We start from the raw sequence: 22,713 nt of genomic DNA, 5'->3' as shown, positions 1-22,713 counted from the left end.
ACAGCTTTCTTCCATACATTGCGAAAATTATGCTCCTTCCACACCCGATTATACAGAGTGAGAAGGGCATTCAATGATTTACAGGAAAGATTCTTCAGCATTTCACAACTAACGCCATCTGGACCAGGGCATGAACGATCTGTCTGTAACAAAGCTCTCCTTAATTCCAGAGGGGGGGAATTCACAGTTATAAGGCTCCGAGTTGTCAAAGTTGAACTTGAGGTGGATACTTTCAGCGCGTTGCTTAGCGGACAGAAATGATTGGGAATAATTGCTGCCATTAGAAATTGCAGCAAATGTTTCACCAAGTGTGTTCGCAATTTCTTCCACAGTGAGAGTCAGAATGACATGTTTTGTATATATCAGCTGACCGTTTTTACGCATCTTAATCCGCTTAGCAGCACAGACATTCTGACTGGAGAGTTCTGTGAAGAATTATTCCTCTGAAACAGGGAGAAAATCCAGTTCCGAGATAACTCCGCGACAGTGATTTAGAGTTTTGTGCGCTGAAGCACTAACATCTAGGTTTCCAATTCTGGTTATGCCAAGAAGTGTTACAGCCTGAATAGGAGATATAGTTCTATAGGCCACCGGATCGCAGCCGCTTCATAAACTTCGGTTCTCCAGCAATTCCTTGAATATATTTGTTTATTAGAAATGGTGACATTTTTTTCAGTTCGCCTGTTGGATCGTTAATTACAAGAAAACGTGGTTGAATCTTGAATTAAATAGCATTGACATTTTCATTTGTTTTCACTCTTTTTGATGCATGACTGTGTTCTGTTGAAGTTTGAAAATTTGCGAGAGCCATATTGAAGATGAAAAATGATTTGGCAAGGGGACGCAGATTCCTACGCCAGGGCTAACCAGGTCTATACGCAAACTGAACCCCACAGTTGGCTTTTACGAAAGCAGGTACTTCCGACAGCTTATCCCCAAGCCACTGACACAAGGGCTAGTAACCAGCCGTGAGGATGACTAAGATGACTCCCGTTTAGTTGAAGCGGAGGCCAAAGCAGTGCGTTGGGGACAGTACCTCGCCCCTCAATAACCAGGACCCTCCTTTCCAGCGACAAGGGTCTCCACGCACGGCAAATACGCGGGCAGTTTTCTCGCCGCTCAAAAACTAGAAACAAGAGCTGTTTCAGCTTCTTGTGACGAGCCCCAAACTCCGAAGAGGGAAACCACAAGGTAGAAGGAAAGGGGAAAAGTTCCAGCCAAGAAAAAGGAGGCAGAAAAGAGGATAGATCACTGGGGCTCCAGGATTGCGACACACGTCTTACCAAGAAGTTGGTGTATTTAATTATGGCAAAGCACACTAGGGCTATCTGCCTAAGGGGAGGGATGCCTTTCGTGGAGGACTTTCTAAGGGAAACTGGCTCGTATACACGTTACACATGGGGAAAACCACGAAAACGCCCATGCAGCCAGCCCGTTCGCGGGATTCGAACCTCGGACCGAACTACCAGTGTTCAGCGACTTTACCGCTCGGCCGCTGGTGGGCTCTTACCAAGAAGATGATTCTCTAAAGGACTAGGGTACCTCGGGATTGCCACACCCGTACTCACAAAGGTGTGCTCCTGAGGGGGTTAGGTGACTAATAAAACAGGTTTCCGTTTGTTAAACTATACGCGTAATACCGAAAAGCACAAACTGAAGGGAATGAAAAGATGCATCCGAAATATTACGGTAAACATTAGAAATTCAACCCGCTAGAAGTGAAAGAAATTACATAGCATTGCCTTTACATTACTGGACCTATTAAAAGGCAAGCATCTTAAAAGCTGGCATCCTAAATCATACCGTGCACTCTCTGCTGAAAGCAAGGTAATGAACATAAACTTCAGCCGCAAATGGTAGAAGAAAAGCAGAAAAATATTTCAGTTGCACTGTGGATAGGCTATGAGATGAGATCATGTCATCTAACCCATTTTTTCCCTACATAAGATTTCTTGCGAATTCCGTACAGAATATAAGTCACCTCTACCGTGTATTACATAAACACGTATTTTCGATTGTATATGGAACTATTATTCCTGTAGTCTTCCAGATAATGCACTTAAAGAAGCTTGTTACGGCTTCCCGAAAACTTTGTTTGTGGGAAGTAGAGGTCTTTTAAGACATCTTTCATAAGTCTACACTGTAAATGTGCATGAAACTGCACATTTACTGCCTCTAAACCGATGTCGATTCTGAATGATAACATGGGGATTAAATGTTGATCCGATACGCATTTTGTGAAAGTTAATAACCAATCTGCTAAAATTCTGTGTTATCTGTAAAATGCACGGCCCTGATAATATATTAATCAACTGCATTTCACAACGTTAATCGGCCGTCAGACCTTATACCTGTAAAGAGACGCAACATGACAGAGATGCTCGGTGCAGTGGATTTTAGTTACTACTCCAGTTAAAGAGGACTAATATCCATCGCCGACCGATTGTGCCAATAGTCCGTTATCGCCAAGCATACTAGCTTTACCTGCCTAAGGAAAGGGAGAACTTCATGGTGGATTTTTCTAAAGCAAAGAAGAAAATGGTTTATATTTATGTTAAATCATTAAACGAGCCAAGCAACTAACATATTCAGCTAGGATTTGTACATAGATCGAACAAACAATAACTGAATAATAATGGATCATGATGCTTGTAATATTTCTCAGTACTTTGATATATCTAGAGGAACTTAGTGAACTAAGTAACGAATTATCGCTGAGTTCAAGTATTTACGACAAAGCCTCGAGAAGCGTTAAAATACCCTTTTATACTATCAAAGCCATAATAACATATGGCCCCTTCTCGGGCTTACAGGAAAGCCTCCAATCGAGCTTTTCAAGAAACGAAAATAAAAAAAATAATCTAATACTAAACAAAACAGAGCTGAAGCTAGACACAAATAGCTAACGTAGTTGGCCCTTAATATAACTTAGTCGGCGATTATCAGCAGGCATGTACAATATGGTCGGGAGTAGTAAATTCAAGAACGAAGTAGCCAGATAGCAAACACAAGCCACTAAGGACTCCTAAGCACTTTCTGGAAATAAGTTGAACTTCCCTTAAATACTCCTTCTAACACATTTGCATAAAATGCAATACTAAAAATTCATTCTGGTAGGGAATAGAAGATTGGAAACGATAATAGACAATAAAGTATGTTTAAATTTAAAATAACTTAATGTAACCTCTACAAGCTATTGCTTAATTAAGACACAATAACACGCCGAATAAATACTAATTCAGAAGTCAAACAGCAAAAATCAGCGTTATATTTACAAAATTTTTACAGGACTAGTTTCGATGGTTTTACCGAACCACCATCCTCAGCTGCAATACCGCAAATGAACAAGATAGGAAATAATGATTAGATCAGATAAGAAAGTCTAGACAAGAATAAGCAAGTGGCGCCATCTGTTGGTGAAACCAGAACTAAAACATAATTTCTTTAAAGTCCAAAGGCAAAGATGGATTGGAATTAGGATCGTTAACTAGGACAGAAAGATTTTTATGAATGTGAAATGCCTCTAGAAAATCCAGTTCTCCAATGGAAGATGTTTTTTGAATAATTTTGGCAGCAGAAAAATTGAAAGTGTGATTTTCGGACCAACAATGTTGAGCAACAGAAGACTTCTGTGTTTCCTTTTTTCTAACATATGCCTCATGTTCCTTGACGCGAAATTTTAAGGATCTCTTAGTTTGGCCAATGTAAATTAAACCACACTGGCAAGGAATCCTATAAATACCCCAGGAATTCATATCCGGGATGGGGTCCTTGAGTATAGAAGTTGGAAATTTATTGATGGGAGAGTAAACAACCCGAAAGTTAAATTTCTGCAAAATATGTGCAACTTTATAGCTAATTGATGGAAAGAAGGGAATGACAACAGAATTTTTATAATCTCCTAAAATAAGAGTGTGGCTTTTAGTGTGTTGAGATGAGAATTTTTTAACTGCTTGATTAATAATGTTGGGTGAAAAGCCCCTGTCAATAGCTATTGCTTTTAAATAATTTAGTTCTTCATCAAGGGCTAGTTTGGAGGAGCAAACTTGAAGAGCACGGAAAACATAGGAATAAAATGAAGCTAACTATTGTTTAGTCGGATGACATGATTTAAAGTGTGATGGAAGGCAAACCGATGAAGGTTTACGGTAAACCGTAGTACTGAAGTTGGATGTGTTACGTGTGACCAGAATGTCGAGAAACGGAAGAGAATTGCAAGTCTCAAGTTCAAAAGTGAACTGAATAGTAGGATCAATAGAATTCATTGTTAAAAGAACTTTATTTAAATCATCTTTATTACTTTCAAACAGGGTAAAAGTATCGTCTACGTAGCGGAACCATGCCGCGAAGTTTAAAGTTTCAAACAATTTTGATTCATAATAATGCATGTAGATATCAGCCAGGATGGGACTGATCAAGCTATTGCTTGATAGCATAATTACAGCCCCTAAAACCTGATTCTTATTAAAGCTACCTTACAAAACAGCCTGGACAGCATACGATCTTATTTGCGTATTAGCTTATTTACAAAGACAGCTTAAGAGTAAAGGGCTACATTTGTCTTTTCCATTCGTAATGATGTACTGCACTGCCAAGGTACATGACTATGATATTATGCTGTCATTGATATTGAACTTTGCGTAGCTTCTAAATTACGTGACTCAATTGATGCAACAGTTTTTGTCACTAGAGCGCAGAGAATGTTTTGCCAGCACAGAGGTAATATTTTCTACATTTTTTTTTTTTTTTTTTGTTGTTGTTGTTGTTTAAGAAAGGAATTTAGTAAAATAAATGTTTTAATGAAATATTTTAGAATATATTTCACTTATCTATATGTAATGTAAAGAATATAAGTATTTGAAAGCTAGAAATATTTATGAGGTATTTTCTTCCTCCTTCCAGCAGGCGTTTGTGGTGTAACGGTAGCATACTCGGAGTGTGTATTCGAGAGGTCCAGTTTCGAGTCCAGGCGAGGGCATTGCTCATTTTTCAAGTCTTCTGCTTCAAAAAACCAAATATCTCTATATTTTGAGACAGAAAATTAGCAGTGTTATTGACTAAAGTCGAACCAATTCAGTTACAAACTGAACGTGGATAGTTTTTATACCACCAGGGCCTCTGTAAAGAATGGATTTATATATAATTTAAACTAATGCTTTTATCAAAGAACAAATTAAGTTCAAAACCCAAATCCAAATATGCACTCAAACTTTGCTAGAGTGCCTTCGTGGTGTAGTGGTTTTTTACACACTGGGTCGGTATTCCACAGGTCCGTGGTTCAATTCCCGGAGAATGCGTTCCTAATTTTTTATCTTTCCTGCTTCCAAAAAATATACCTAATGTCTCTACAGTGGCGCCCGAATTAAAAGAGTGTTGGATGAGGTGTCTCCACACCCAGGATTTGGCGATTGGGTTCCCTAAAAACCCCGGTCTCTCTTTAAAAAGGGGACTATATAAGGTATTTCTCCCACTTTCCTAGCGTGCCTTCGTGGTGTAGGGGTTCTACACACTGGATCGGTATTCCAGAGGTCCGTAGTTCGATTTCCGGTGAAGGCGTTGCTAATTTTTCATCTTGCCTGCCTGCAAAAATTTATAATGTCTCTACAACTACATTAGAAAAGATGAAGAGAAAACCGTGTGTGCGGTGTGGACGGACACAATTTTTTATAAATGTTTGATCATTATTTATCAATGTTTAACAAAGTTTTTACCGGAAATATTTCGTAGAGGAAATTTTTGTTATATTTCTAGAGTTAATTTATCTTGCTAACTTTGCTGCTCATTGTAACTCCACATTTGAGCCATATTGTAAAATAGAGGAATAAAATAATGGATCCATATTATTTAATATTTATTTATATTTATTTAATATCTGATTTTATTTAATCTCCTTGTAAACTTATCGCCAAGTCTCAAAATGTCTATACAGCTTTAAAGTTGAATTTATTATACATGTTATATCTCCCATTCTCTTTCCCACACAATTCACACCACAACGTATCTGAAGCTTCTGTTTCTTCGATTCGTTAAACAATCATGGGATTACTAGTAAATTTAAAAACATCAGATGCACACATTTTGTAGGAAAAGAGAAGATATTTTTCATGAACATTATATTCCACCAACAAGATTTTGCTTTAACTGCAGTTTAATTACAACTTTACTCGTTCGAAAATCGTCGATGACTTGAAGTCACTCAAAATATCTCTACTTTGGACGGTATGAAGTTTTAATAGGATATGGTGTTTAAGTCGGAAACGATGGTACACGAAATAAAGTAACACGTTATTATATTTTTTTAAAACAAACTATACAATGTTTATGCTACACGAATTTAAAACCAAGAAAATTCGCGCACTTATTTCACGGTAAACTACTTTAAATTATGATAAGCTAAAATATGACAATTTTGCGTAACCCAAAGAAGCGAGTGGCAAGCAAAAACGTTATATTAAGGTTTTTAAGGTACTTTCTCCCTCTTTCAAGCATGCCTTTGTGGTGTATCGGCGCGTATTCGAGAGGTCCGAGATTCTAGTCCCGGAGACGGCATTGCTCATTTTTCATTCCCCCTGCTTCAAAAAAAACTGATGTCTCTACAGTGGCGCCCGAACTAAAAAGGTGGTGGGTGATGAATCTTCACCACCAGGATTTAACGATTGAGTCCCCTAATCCCTAGTCGCCTTGTAAAAGTGTGAGTACATAAGGGAACAGAAGTGGGCGCAGCCCGACCCACCGTGTAACGGTTAGCGCACTCGACGCGTATTCCAGAGGTCCAGGTTCGAGTCTTGGCGAGGCCACCGCTCATTTTCCATATCTCCTGCTTCAAAACACTTAACGTTTCTACAGGTTATCGAAACAGCATTATGTAGCTGATTTTACAGCTATGCTGCAATAATACTTCTTTAAAATAGTTTCATCGATTCTTTGATAATATGACTAACAAAAGCATTTCAAATAATAATGCAACATATTTCCCTAGTGCACATAAAGAACAATTTCAAACAATTAAAACGTTAGATTAAAAACTAAATTGAAATATTAAAAATACATCATTTGGCAGCACTTCATTAATTATTAGACGCAAGAATAAATCCCATGGCTTACGTCCTTGGAGAATAATGAATGAACAAAGAATTGCATTTTTTAAAAATGATGCGCATTTCCTAATTAACCATTACTAATTTTGTCAGTGTACATCAGGTTTGCAATAATAAAATTAATCATATGCTTGTTACTTGCTTTTTAAGAAGCAAAAAAAAGCATTTCCCTTTAAAATAATAGTTTTGTTGAGTTAAAAATAATGACTTTACCAATCACAGTACTATAGTGTTCACTTCTTGGGGATTATTTGGATTGAGTTAAAACAGCTGTAATAAAGAACTGAACGAAAAATTAATTTCTCAAAGCTGTAAGCTCTTTCGGTTGCATTAAAAGTTTCACTTCTAGTATTCAAAACAAAGCTCGATGTTTTAACTATTAAAAGGACTCTCATAAATTTCTATTTGATCCTGTTGGTTGAGTATTTAGTGCCATTACATCATAATTAATGTTACTGATCTTTTAATTAACTAATCTTTTAATGATCTATAATTTAATCAATTTTAAACCATGTACTCAAATATAAGGTTTTACAATAAAAACGGTACGCCTTTAAAACGCAAGGCATTTTTTTTTTTTTTTTTACTAATTTTTATTTGCGTTTAGTATGCTGTGACAGTTCCTCCTGGCTAAATATATGATTCGAGATCATTAATTTGGTCAAAAAATTATGTTCTCATGTTACGTAGAAAAAAAAAAATAATATTTTTCATTTAACTTTTATCTCTTTAAAGCTGACTGCTTGGTGCCGCGCCAAAAAAGAAAACAAAACTAACTACTAAAACTTAGTACATACATAATCAAAACTTTTAAATCTAAAAGACATCAAAGAAAGATATCCCCCCTGGTGTTTTGGTAGAATCACGATTAATTGACAAAAACAAAATTCGAAAATGCACTTCCACAACAAAATCTTTAACAGGCTATCTCTCACTAAAAACTAATTTATATCTCCAACCTGAAAACACATAAAATTCAATACTAAATCTAGAGATAGCGTTCAACCTTTAACATTTCAAATACCAGACAGAACTCTTCAAAACACCGGGGAAAGATACAATCTCCCAATTAAGAAGTCTACACAATAAATCAAATTAAAATCAGTAAACGGATCGTATAGTCACCAACAAAAAACTGATTTTTCTACTACCGCAATACCAACCCATGTTCGGTTGATAAACCATGTTTCCGTAAGGATCACATGGGTGACCTACAGTAGATCACAATTAATACACAAAAAACATACAATAATAAAGATAATAAACACATTTATTGACAATTCCCACACATTATAATTTAAGATAGCTGACCAGACTACCCCTACAAAAATCTTTTAAAGTTATTCATAGTTTTTTTTTTTTTTTTTCAAATCAATCTCATATTTAACATTAATCCATTAATACAAAAATCATAGCGAAACACGTCACAGTTCTTAATCATTTTAAACAGGAACTCAAGAAGATTAAATTCATTTAAAAAGACTAATTTAGAATAAATCATATTGAACATAGCACTTAACCATTAAAACAAAGATTTACTTCCTCCAATTAATTCAATTAACTTCTGACTATTAAACATTAAATAAAAAAAAAACCTTCTCAGCTAAAAAATATAGTAAAATATATTCAAATTTTATCTACTTAACAAGACAACTCTTGCCTTAGTATTAAACATTTCCAAATTAAAAAAAATTATGTATCAAAATAAAACACCAATGAAAATATAAAGTCACTCACGAAATCAGCGTACCACCTTGGTACCACCTTTGAGAGACTCAAGGAACTGCCCAGATCCAATCGTCGAAACATTAACTGCCAAATCTTCATCGTTGTTTCCGGAACCAGAACCTTTTCATAGTTGATAGTTTTCAAATTCCTCCGTTAAGCAGCACATTAACTCAATCAACTTCCCGTTTTCGAAGTTCCACTGAAGATAAGAGAAGGAGGTCGAAACTGGAGACAAAAGACCAAAGCAGACCTCAGGCGATGACGACTTTCCATATTTCCATCTTTTCGAAAGCAAAATAGATACTCCGGCACGAACGAGCAGTTCAGACTGTTCGACAAATGGGAAAAGAAACCTCAGCGACGAAATTGAAAATAATAGGAAGAATTGCCGTCATGTTGACAGCGCAAGAATTGCCGCTGTCAACATGACGAGCAACCCGCACTGTCTCGGACCCTCCGTACCCAGAAATCTCGGAGATAAAACTTAACTGTATACCGCGGTCGACCACCGAAGAACCGCCGCGTTTTTCCTCCGCTCCATCTCAGCACCTCACTGACCGCGGCCGGCCCCACAGGGGCCGCCGTCATAGTAGCAAACCCGCTAAGGCTCCAAAAAAAAATCTACTAAAAAGTCTTCTCTAAAAATATCTTTTTCAGTCGAAGAAAAACGCTCCTGCCTCCCGTGCAACGGCTTAAGAAACCTCGGTTTACACTCACTAAGAAACGCCTCAAAATCGCTATTGGTTCAAACAACATTAAAATTAAAAATTTAGCAAATCTTAAGGAAACTTGGACTCTCTTTCGCCAACCAGAAGAAAAGTAATAAATCGCCACTGAAATTCTCAGAAATTCAGTACTTTCTACAAGAAGACAGACTCTTTCTTTCCCACGCAACAGAAGAATGTTTCCAACCTATAACTCTGTCAAAAAAAATTGCCGCCCCTTAGAACTATTCGCCTCTGAACGAGAAAAACACGTGTTTTCAACCCCCGCGAAAAAAGGGGAAAATGTAGCTGGACAGTGACATCTAACCTCCAAAGAAGCCTACGCGTGAGAAACGGAAATACACCCGCGCCCTTTTAATTGTAACACAATTCTGCCAAACTTAAAGGGAGCTTTGCCGTAAAGTTTAACAATATTAAATATTATACATCAATTTTAAAATAAGCTCAATACAAATTCATTAAACACAGTAAAATATTATAATAACGAAGAATACAATATGCACAGTAAAATAATACGCAATAATTATACACAACAAAAATACATAAGAATTTTCCATAACAATTCCCCCACGGTACGGAAAAAGAAAAATTTTGAGAAACAAAATTTTTCTACACACACCTTAATAATTACATAAAATTATGCACAACTGCAGAATATTATTACACACCTGGAAGTAGTCACGGAGAACAGTGATAAGTACACACAACTATTAAAAATTTACCTACACTTAAACCAACGAAAAAGAAAATTCAACTAAAACATTTAAATACAATTCAATTTGTAACTACTAAGACAGCAAGAGTGAAGTGTCACTGATACCTTTAATTACTAACTTGGTAACCCAATGCTCATAACCAGAAACAACCAAACAACTAGTGAGTAAATAAATACAATCTTTTAGTATCCTAATCAACAACAGAAGCAAACAACAAGAACCAGAAAAGTTTATCAGAAATAACCTCTACACTGAAAGGAAGTACAAACACGCAGAGAGAAGCTCCAGAAACGGAATTCAGTAACTTGACCAAAATCTAAGCCAAAAAAAATCTAGCGCATAACTAGAAACAAAAGGAGAAAAAAATTTTGAAAACTTAACTTGAAACAGGAAATGAAAGTTCGGACCAGCCGAATAAATTCCTAAACTCAAACCACTATGGAGTCACGCACTAAAACCGAAACTAAGAAAACTCTCAACAAGCGCATACCACCAACAGAGTGAAAACCAACTAAATAAACCCGGAACTTTACAAAAAATTCTTCAAAGAGCCAAAGAAAATTCAAGACAAATGTAAGGAATCAAAACTCAATAATAAATCAATTACCAAAAAAAAAAAATCTAGACAAAAATTTGTCACCAGGACTACATCAAGACCGAACCGAAGCAAGTTAAAAACACATATAAAAATCTCAAAATAACAAAAGGTGTTCAAAATACCCTTAAAATTTAAACCGTATGAAACATAAAATTTGCCCACAAGAGCTGTTTAGGGAAAGTGCACTGATTTGAGAAAATGCAGTATTGAGCAACATCTATACAAAAACGCCCAAAGTAAACAAAAAATGAAACATACAAAACCCCAATTTAGAAAACGAGACATCAGTCTGTTCAGGACAAAAGTGCATGCTCTGCAATTGTGAGATGCAGACTTTAGCATAAACACGAAAAAATTACCAAATAGACTACCAAAAATACCTGCAAGGAATAAATGTAAAAATCTCAAACAAGGAGGAAGTGCTTTAAAACTCAAAATCTCCAAAATAAACTCAAACCAACTCAAAATCAATAACTCCACAATTGCGTACACTAAGCTCCAAGTATAAAACCCAAGTATAAAAGCAACAAGAAGTCTTGTGAGTTTAAAACAATGGCAATAAACTGAAAATGCATAGCATAATACTAATGGAAAAAAAAAAAAAAAAAAAAAAAAAAACCTCACAATATCAAATTCGCACAAAAACTGCTCCAGCAACCTGGAGTCTCCCGTATAAGTAGTCATTCTCATTTCACACCAACGATCCAAACCAGCACAAAACTCAAATACCGAATTAGAATTAAAACCATAAGTTTGCAACAAATTCCATCAAGAACAGAAATCCAGTGACAAAAAATTAAAAACTAATAAAAATCAAATAGATTACTCATTAGCAATTTAGTTAACAGTTAAAACCAATCTACACAGCTCACTATTAATTTCCTCACCAAACTAGCATTTAAACGACCTGAACACCTACACAAAGAGTATAGAAGAGTAATTATCCTAATTTCATAAATTTCACAACACAACAATATTCTACCTTGACACACAAAATTCTCACAAAACAAATTGAAACAAAATTCTCATAACTCGCAATTCGAAATTGTCTTAAAACACTACAAGTCTACTGTTTAAACTTTTCTCACCAAAAAGTAACCTCTAATCATCAAACTACAAAATTCAGATATTAGGTGGAATCTCAATTACTACTTGTACAACTCATTAAGCCAAACCACAACCACAGAATAATTTAACACACAAAAAGCTAAACAACTCAAGCTGATAATCTAAACATTTCCCTAAAATCTAAAAAAAAAATTCAGTCAAATTTCTAAACAGACTATCACTGGTCCCTCGCAACTTTACAAAACTAACGCGCATTAAAGTTAAGAAAGCAACTCAGTTACTCAAAATAAAATGCACATTTCTAATCCAAGTTTGTTGTATAAATTCCCTAATCCAATAACACCATTTACGAAATTAAAAAAAAAAACTTCACTGTTAAGTTAAAACAAACAATTGTTCTCACATTAAAAATAATTCATTAAAAATGGAACTAACCAAATCAAACAATTAAAAAAATGCAGTTAATACAAGCAATTCAGAAAAATTCCATTACCATACATTACTTTAAATTAACTAAAAGGTGTGTCAGAGCGCTAGGTAAACTCAAACATAAAAATTCAGCTCTACTCAAAACACAGTATAAGCATACACAAAATAGAAATTCAATACATAATTCAAAATACACAAATATTTACAGTGGTCTACCAGTCGCGAGGTCACGGCACCATTGTTACGTAGAAAAAAAAATAATAATTGTCATTTAACTTTTATCTCTTTAAAGCTGACTGCTTGGTGCCGCGACAAAAAAGAAAACAAAACTAACTACTAAAACTTAGTACATACATAATCAAAACTTTTAAATCTAAAAGACATCAAAGAAAGATATCCCCCCTGGTGTTTTGGTAGAATCACGATTAATTGACAAAAACAAAATTCGAAAATGCACTTCCACAACAAAATCTTTACCAGGCTATCTCTCACTAAAAACTAATTTATATCTCCAACCTGAAAACACATAAAATTCAATACTAAATCTAGAGATAGCGTTCAACCTTTAACATTTCAAACACCAGACAGAACTCTTCAAAACACCGGGGAAAGATACAATCTACCAATTAAGAAGTCTACACAATAAGTCAAATTAAAATCAGTAAACGGATCGTATAGTCACCAACACAAAACTGATTTTTCTACTACCGCAATATAATTACCCAGGTTCGGTTGATAAACCATGTTTCCGTAAGGATCACATGGGTGACCTACAGTAGACCACAATTAATACACAAAAAAACATACAATAATAAAGATAATAAACACATTTATTGACAATTCCCACACATTATAATTTAAGATAGCTGGCCAGACTACCCCTACAAAAATCTTTTAAAGTTATTCATAGTTTTTTTTTTTTTTTTTCAAATCAATCTCATATTTAACATTAATCCATTAATACAAAAATCATAGCGAAACACGTCACAGTTCTTAATCATTTTAAACAGGAACTCAAGAAGATTAAATTCATTTAAAAAGACTAATTTAGAATAAATCATATTGAACATAGCACTTAACCATTAAAACAAAGATTCACTTCCTCCAATTAATTCAATTAACTTCTGACTATTAAACATTAAATAAAAAAATACCTTCTCAGTTAAAAAATATAGTAAAATATATTCAAATTTTATCTACTTAACAAGACAACTCTTGCCTTAGTATTAAACATTTCCAAATTTAAAAAGATTATGTATCAAAATAAAACACCAATGAAAATATAAAGTCACTCACGAAATCGGCGTACCACCTTTGAGAGACTCAAGGAGCTGCCCAGATCCAATCGTCGAAAAATTAACTGCCAAATCTTCATCGTTGTTTCCGGAACCAGAACCTTTTCATAGTTGATAGTTTTCAAATTCCTCCGTTAAGCAGCACATTAACTCAATCAACTTCCCGTTTTCGAAGTTCCACTGAAGATAAGAGAAAGAGGTCGAAACTGGAGACAAAAGACCAAAGCAGACCTCAGGCGATGACGACTTTCCATATTTCCATCTTTTCGAAAGCAAAATAGATACTCCAGCACGAACGAGCAGTTCAGACTGTTCCACAAATGGGAAAAGAAACCTCAGCGACGAAATTGAAAATAATAGGCCGCAAGAATTGCCGCTGTCAACATGACGAGCAACCCGCACTGTCTCGGACAATCTCGGAGGTAAAAACTTAACTGTATATCGCGGTCAACCACCGAAGAACCGCCGCGTTTTTTCTCCGCTCCATCTCAGCACCTCACTGACCGCGGCCGGCCCTGCAGGGGCCGCCGTCAAAGTACCAAACCCGCTAAGGCTCCAAAAAAAATCTACTAAAAAAGTCTTTTCTAAAAATATCTTTTTCAGTCCAAGAAAAACGCTCCTGCCTCCCGTGCAACGGCTTAAGAAGTCAGTTTGAGAAGTTAAAAAAGTTAAATATAAAGTTTAATTTTTTTTACTACGTAACACTCATATGAAGATCATTTCTGCTTGATTGAATATGTTAAAAAATAAAATTGTCACTTTTGGTGAGAAACAATCATTGAGATGCACGAGAAGCTCTCGCATTCAGAAAAGGGCATTGTATACTGGGAATTATGGCAAAGCGATATCATAGGACCAGTTTGTTTTCGAAACAAGGGAGGAGATGCAATTACCGTAGCTGGTGAGCGATGCGGATTGATAATGACAAAATATTGTGCCAAGTCTGGAGGATATTGAGTTGAGTGACATGTGGTTCCAAGGAGACAGCACCACATGTCACCCCATTAAAGCGGCTATTGCAAAAACTTTTGGTGAAAGGATAATTTCACAAAATGCAGTAGTTAATTGACCTTCCAGAAGCTTTATATTAATTTTCATGAGGTTGTTTAAATCAATGATCGATCGGAACGGTGTCCGGCGATAACATCGCGGGCGAAAACGTCGCGGAGAAAACAACGCAAGGCGAAAAGTCGTGCTACAAAACATCGTGGGAGAAAACATCGTGGTACAATATATCGTCGTCGAAAATAAAGCGGTTCAAAAACTTCGCAGTTTAAAAACATCGTCGTCGAAAATATCCCGGTAAAAAGTAAAGTATCCACAAATCATCGCATAACGATAACATCACAGACCTGCTTTTTTCTGGCTTTAATAATTGTAAATGGATATTCCCATAATGATTTGTGAGCGCGAGATGGAAATAAAGATAATTTTTACTTTCATATTTTTTATTAACTAATAAATTTTTGCTGAAAAAGTAACAAGGAAACTTAATACTTAAGAACAAAATGAAGCAGAACAAGAAATAATTTTCATTATAAGAGTATTAGATTAGCAAAAGCGAAGAAAATAATCTCATAATTAGCAATTTTTTATAGATAAGGCCATGCAGTTACATAGCTTCCTTTTTCTAAACATTTTTAGATTACACTTTTAATGAAAAATTACCAGTAAAAACTTTATAAAAAATGATTTATTAATGACCTTCGTTAGTTAACTATGTCAGTTTAAAATACTATTAAGTGCTATAAGTTGCTTAATTTCCTATGCTTAAATTTCCTTCTTACTTTCTCAGCAAAAATTTATCAGTTAATAAAAATATGAAAGTAAAGATTATCCTTTCCATCTTGCACTCACAAATCATTAAGGAAATATCAATTTACAATTATTAAAGCCTGAGAAAAGCATGTCTGCGATGTTATCGTCATGCGATGATTTGTGGATACTTTATTTTTTACTACGATATTTTCGACGACGATGTTTTTAAACTGCGAAGTTTTAGAACCGCTTTATTTTCGACGACGATGTTTTGTACCACGATGTTTTAGGACTGCGATGTTTTCTCGTTGCGATGTTTTCTCCCACGATGATTTGTAGCACGACGTTTTCGCCTTGCGTTCTAAAATTGCGAAATTTTTGAACCGCTTTATTTTGGACGACGATATTTTGTAATACGATGTTTTAAAACTGCGATGTTTTCTTTTTGCGATGTTTTCTCCCACGGTGTTCACATCCGCGATGTTTTTGCCGAGATGTTTTCGGCTGTAACCACCCGAACAAATCGCGAACCTTAGATGCACTGAGAATAAACATCCCACCCTGCTTGGATGTTGCATGGAAGTTGGTGAGCTCTTCAATTTATGCTTTCAGTTTATATTTCTAAGTCCGTTTGAATTGCGACTTTGTGTGTTTAGTATAATTTAAGTGATACTTCATCTAGTGTGAATTGGTATTTTTGATTTTGAGGAAAACTGGTAAAATAATTAGCGTTTTTGCGCTACGTGATGTTATTCTTAGTAATTGCTTCGCACCATTTCCGCTTGCACCTGCTTTTGAGTGCATCATTTGCTACAGCCTTTCTGCCTGCACCTGCTTTTGAGAGCACCATTTGCTAGATTCTTTCTGCCAGCCAAGCAATTTTTGGATTTCTTGCGTTTGAACTTCCTTTAACCTTTTGAGGCCGTGGCTTTGATAGCAGTAAAAGCTACCAAAGCACGGGGAATCTTGAACCGAATGCTTTCCCCTCTTTAAGAAATCACCTCCTATTTGCAACAAAGATTCTTGTGTGTAGTTTAATGGATTCTCAGAGGGGCGCATCTATGTCGCAAAAGGAAGACCTTTGAAAGAGATAAGTGGTTAAAACCCCAGGGACGTCAAATTTGACATTTCACCCCACTTTTCAGCCTGGAAAATGGGGGGAAAAGACATGTCCACTAAAGTGGACAACCCCGTCTTTTCAAAGAGAGGACTCTATGGCCACTATAATGGCCATCCCGTCTTCAAAAGGTTAAGTGTTATTTGCAAGACATAATCATAAGATCATGCGTCCTTCCTCGTGTTATTACTGTGTTACTCGTATTACCCACCATTTCCAATTATTCTAAATTCTAATAGTGTTCAACAGTATTGTGACAATTGATAATTACCTTTAACTTTGAATTTTTAAGATTTAAACTCTACATGCACAATGTCAGTATCAGACGTAGATAGATCTACTTTCGCTAGTGGATTGAACATTTCACTTCTCGTGCCTTCAATTGATCTTTCACATGCAGATAAAATTAACGCTCTTTTCAATGAAAGTATATCCATTGCAAAATCCATACGGAGTCATACCAATCAAGATCAGACGAATCTTTATTAGCTGGCAGGCCCATACGATCACGGAATTCCTGGGTATCCGACGCTGTTATAGATGCCAGCAGTTCGGACATACGCAGGACACCTGCCCTAGTAAAACGATCTATTGCTCCTTTTGCGCTGGAAACCATTCAGTCCGCGAATGCACAGCCGAACATCCCGAATGCATGAACTGCGGAGATGCCAACAACCGTTATGGAACCAGGTACATTTTTCGACTCTCGCATACCATTTGGCCTGCCCACTATAACAGCGTGCCGTCCACAACCTCAGAAATAACATGTATTACCAGTCAGCAAATAGAGGCTAATTGCTCTCTTACAGCAGTAAACTTCATCCATCTGCACTCTGATCCTAATGCGCATATTAACAAATCTCAGACAATATCAACTCAACCAATTAAAATGTTTACAAATCAGTCTGCAGCAATTCCGTTTGCAGGAGAGAATGAAATCGACATAAGTTTCGCACAAGAACCATATGTACGTAATGGTGCAGCTAGCTATAGAAGTTCCCTTACAGTGGAATTTCTTCCAAAAAGTAGACACTGTTTGTTTATTATGTAGAAATTCCCTTACAGTGGAATATCTTCGAAAAAGTAGACACTTTTTGCTTATTACGTAGAAGTTCCCTTACAGTTGAATATCTTCCAAAAAATAGACACTTTTTGCTTATTACGTGCTCCGCCCTTGGGCACTACACGGAAAGGGTCCCACGTTACACACGGGGAAAACCACGAAAACGCCCAGGCAGCTAGCCCGTTCACCGGGACTGAAACCCCGGACCGAACTACCAGTGTTCAACGGCTTTTACCGCTCGGCCGCTTGTGGGACAAAAAGTAGACACTGAATATCTTCCATGAGCTATTGTGATTTCCTGCAATACATATTAGGCACCATCAATCATATCCTTAGAAAGAGATAATGTGGGCATACTCCTAGAAGTACAATCCCTCGCAATAGTCATGGTCTCTCAATAGTCACCCCATCAGAAGATATATGTCCAGTTGTACAATTCACACAAAATTTATTACAACGTTTTCTCACACCTAATATGCTTTTTGCTGGAGATTATAATACGCACAACACTGCTTGGGGTTATGCCACGATAGATGTTAAAGGCCGTGAACTGGAAGATTTTCTTTCCACCAGCAACTTGATTATCTAGAGCACTACAAATGTTCCTCCGTTCTATAAAAGTATCTATGCAATGGATGGAAAGACCTTACGTTCACCTCTTCCCCAGCAGTTGACTTGATACAAGAATGGAATTTTGAAGATGAAATAAGTCTGTCAGACTATAAGTCTATTACTTTTAAAATAGTTAAGATCGCGATAGTTCCTATAATCTCCCAAGGCGAAATGTCAACTCATGCATCAGACAAATCCGTAATCTACTTCAAGATCAAGAACCAAGCTTAATGCAGGCCCAGTCACAAGATGATCTGGAAGCCTTTTTGGATGCACTACAGACCACAATAAAGCAGGTGTGTGATGTGTCCCTGCCAATACATAATATAAAACATCTACACAATATCAACTGGTGGACGGAAGCGTTCCGAACACAGTAGCGTAAATTTCGAGCACTTGGTAGGAAATTAAAACAAGATAGAAGATTCAACCTACATACAGATACACTGAATGTTTCCAAAGAGAACGCGCAATATATAAATGTGAATTATCACAGAAACAAAAATTAATTCCTGGAAGCAATATTTTACTCAAAATAAAGCGATCTATACTATTTACCATAAGGTAGCTCCGGTGAAACTATTTAAACCAGCACATTTTCATGTTCTTTCTTCTCTACAACCTACTTTCAATTATACTGTCGAATCTATTGAACATATCTTCGACACGGTTTTCAAACAGGACATTCCAGATGAAGACTCAACCCATCATACACTTATAAGAAAAAACTATTCATCTACTGAAGCTCCTCCAGCTTTGGATCTCACAAAAGAAGAACTTCTACAGGTGCTTATACGTTTACCTCGGAAGAACGTACCTGGGCCAGACGGTGTTGATTACTCAATAGTAAAGGCCGTTGTGAATGCAACTCCGTCTCTTTTCGTCATATACTTCAACACACGTCTTGCTACGGGAACATTTCCGAAAATCTTTAAGATTGGACAGGTGGTTCTGTTTCTGAAGAAGAATCGAGTTCTATCGGCTCCCAGCTCCTTTCGCCCTATCTGCAATGGGTAAGATCTTTGAAAAACTTCTAATGACTACGCTTTCACCTACATAGCAACAGTGCACTTAGTCCCAAGCAATATGGTTTTAGAACGAGACTTTCATCCACACGCGCATTGTACGATATCAGAGAAACCCTTTCAGAAACCAAAATAATGAATTCCACATTGCGCTTATTAGTATCGACCTCAGGAATGCTTTTGACAACTTAATTTGGCCTACGATAAGAAAAGCATTCCGGGATATCAGATGTCCTGATAATATATACGTGACACTGTGTCACTATATGTCTGACCGCAAGTTGCTAGTAGTTCACAATAATGGTTACATAGTACGTAAACAGACTAAAGGCTGTCTGCAAGGATCCTGTGCTGGTCCACATTTCTGGAATTTAACCTTTAATACGGTACTAACAGCACAAAACGGCCAGTTCATACGCAAATCTTCGCTTTTGCGGATGACGCAGCATTGATAGAAAAGGGCTCTTCACGTGCAGAAACTACAGACAAATTGTAATGATGCTTGCTCGCTTTTTCATTAGCTCTGCACATCACTCAAGCTGACCATAACAGAAGAAAATGTAAGGTTCTGCTAGTTCCTAAAAAAGAAGGGTCGTTGGTTAGGCGGCCAATAATAACACTCAACAATAAAATAATTGAAACAGTAAAGGGACTGAGATATCTGGGTGTTATTTTTAATGAGAAAATGACGTGGATATTTCACGTTCTTGACCTAAAGACACGTACATTAGTTATTGCAAAACAAATGAAACAAATGCAAGGACACAAATGGAAACCAAACCACCACATTCAAAAAATACTATTCCTGACAGTCATAGATAAACTGTCACCTATGCTGCAGCTGTATGGGCTTATCCCATGCAGGGCTGCAAAATCAGACATTTCGCAGTAATTCAACGACCAATTGCTTTATACATCATTTGATCGTATAGAACTACAGCTTCTGATGCAATCAGTGTTTTAGCTGGGCTATTGCCTCTCCATATTAGAATTGAAGAAGAAGCGGTAAGACAACTGATTGAGCAAATTCGGCAAACATCTTCTTTTACTGAAAATTATCTTTCCAATGAATGTGAGATACAAACCCTCAATTTTAACATCCAACACATAAAAGAATTGGTGTCCGTATTCAAGTCAAACCTGACACTACCGACTCACATTACCGAACGGAGCTTTACACCGATGTCTCTAAAACTGTTAATAACATTAACGCTGCTTACCCGGTTCTAGGAAACCAAACAATAGTCCATCAGTGGAGGAGTCAAAATGTGCCCACATAACTGCGTCTTCCAGGGCGAAGCAGTAGCCATAGCACAAGCCATTCGCTACCTTACCACACAAATAATTTCAATCGCATTTATTAAAAACAGACAGCTTATCGTCACCTATACGCAGTGGGCAATCCAGATCATCCTTCATCCATCATTCAAGAGATTCAACGTGATCTGCGAGAACACTCTCCTCACCAGTACAAAATAAATATGGATGAAAGCCCATGCTGGACACTACGGAAACGAGCTAGCCGATAGCTTGGCCAAAGATGCAGTTACCGAACATGAAGATACGCAAGTTATTATACCATGGCCGAGCTCTTTCCTTAAAAAATCTCTTAGATTACAGGCTACGGCACAATGACAAGATGAGTAGGACTACAGCACAACAGATCGTCTTACACAATATCATATAGCATATGTAGATTTAAAACGTAACATCTCTAATGCACAACTAGTAATTCCATATATATTACAGGCCAACGGACACTTTCCTCAGTACTACGCTCGGCATGAACTTAGTGACACTGAACTCTGCTGCTGCGGAGACATAAGATCACCAGAACACTATCTCTACACATGTCCACTGACTACTAATTTACATATCTCGTTGCCGAGTACTAATTGGCAGGTTTCTTATTAAACAACGACATTTAATACAAAATGTCGTCCGCCTAATGGATAAATTATCTGCATTAGGCATGGATTACTGCCAAACGACATAGGTGCTGCATAGACTGACATCACTACCACTCTAAGTGCATAGTCAATATATCTGTGTATTTACTAGCATAAACATCTCTGTGAACTTACTAGCATGAATTGGCAGTGTAGTACATAGTAATGTAGCATATATGTATGTGGTAAGTTTGTGGTATGTAGTGAAATTATAATTAGTGTAAGTCCTGATTGTAAGTGCAAATTTAATGGTATATAAAGATGTAATTAGCATATCTAGTTAGTTTTCTGCATCTATATGCGTAGTATAATGATTGCATCAGTATGGTAATTGTGTGATGTACATGTGTTATAGTACTGTATTATGTACTTAAAGTACTGTGTAGTAACTATATCTGTGTTCAAATTAAATGAATGTAGTGTCATATGTATTTTGTCACAATATTGGTATATAGCGCATAAGTTCTGATTGCAAAATTTAAATAAAATGGTATATATAGAGGTAATTAGCATATGCAGTTAGTTGTAGTTACATGTAGTTAGTTATATGCAGTTAGTTATAGTTACATGTAGTTAGTTATATGCAGTTAGTGTTCTTTACCTGTATGCGTAGTATAAAATTTTGCATCTGTGTGTGAAGTATAATGGTAATAGTATAATGTACATATGTTACAGTAATGTATAGACATTGTGTACTGTATTATATACTTAAAGTACAGTGTACTATTTAACTATATCTGTCCTCAAATTATATGAATGTAATGTCATATGTATTTAGTTATCGCAATGGTATATAGCACGTACGTTCTGATTGCAAAGTGTAAATACAAATTTATATATAAATGTAATTGGCATATGTAATTGGTTTCCTGCACCTATATGCGTAATATAATGTTATTCGCCTGAATGCGAAGTATAAAGGGTAATTGTATAACGTACATATATTACAGCAGTGTATAGATATAGTGTATCGTTATACATTAGTTAAGCATTAGTAACACTAAATTAATTACAAAATGCTGTTTATGGCTTAGGTAAACTTCAGAACAAACTGCAAACAATATTGTAGATATCCAGCTAAACGAAACAATATCTTTATTAAAATATTGCTCATCCTCGCGAATATTCTGAACAAAATAAAACTGATACATGTAGGAATTTCTGATGATTTATGATTCTGAGAGCTGCTACTGTCAATCTTTCAGCAGCAAATGTGAAATTTATTTATCGAAATATACTGAATATTGCTTAAAAAGTATACTGAATATTGCTTAAAAAGTATACTGAATATTGGTATAAATGTATACTGAATATTGGCATAAAAGTACACTTGAATATTGGTATAAAAAGTATGCTGAATATTGCTGCAACAGAAAGTGCAAAGGATTTGAAAATAGTGTGCCTATTGCTTCAGATATTTTGCATTTATTTTCTAATAGTATATTTGTTTAACAATATTTATGACAATTCTATTGATAACTTTCACAAGAACTTAGACTTTTGCATAATTAAAAAAGAAGCTTCAGACAACAT

Source organism: Stegodyphus dumicola, chromosome 7 (genome assembly GCF_044657685.1).
Source record: "Stegodyphus dumicola isolate Sdum_Otavi_A_Nest chromosome 7, ASM4465768v1".
Lineage (NCBI taxonomy): Eukaryota > Metazoa > Arthropoda > Arachnida > Araneae > Eresidae > Stegodyphus > Stegodyphus dumicola.
Note: the sequence above shows the minus strand (reverse complement) of the source record.